Raw genomic sequence first — 410 nt, 5'->3', positions numbered from 1 at the left:
TGTAATTCTAAAAAGTCTAATGTGCAATCAACTATCTCAAATTTGATCTTCGTGGTCTTGGTGTGGGATAATTGCTGGTATCCAGAGCATGTTCTTTTGATATGTGGGGTCCACCAAATTTGCTAGCAACAGTGCCAGTTACTTCACTCTCACTGAACGCACCATCATCATTCCTTGCTTTTCCATAATACCATTTGATTGTGGCATACCTTTGACGATGGTACTTTGCATCGATATCAACAGAACGCATATCAAAAACTCCATTACTGATGTATACAACAAATAGACATGTGTACAAACCACAATCACTAAAAAAAATTGAAAGAAAAATCATTTTATATCATTTTCATACCAATGTTAAAAATTTAAATACATTAATGGAGAAATTGAAAAAGAAACCTTCCTATTAG

This window comes from Solanum tuberosum, unplaced genomic scaffold (assembly GCF_000226075.1).
Source record: "Solanum tuberosum cultivar DM 1-3 516 R44 unplaced genomic scaffold, SolTub_3.0 scf00026, whole genome shotgun sequence".
Classification (NCBI taxonomy): domain Eukaryota; kingdom Viridiplantae; phylum Streptophyta; class Magnoliopsida; order Solanales; family Solanaceae; genus Solanum; species Solanum tuberosum.
Note: the sequence above shows the minus strand (reverse complement) of the source record.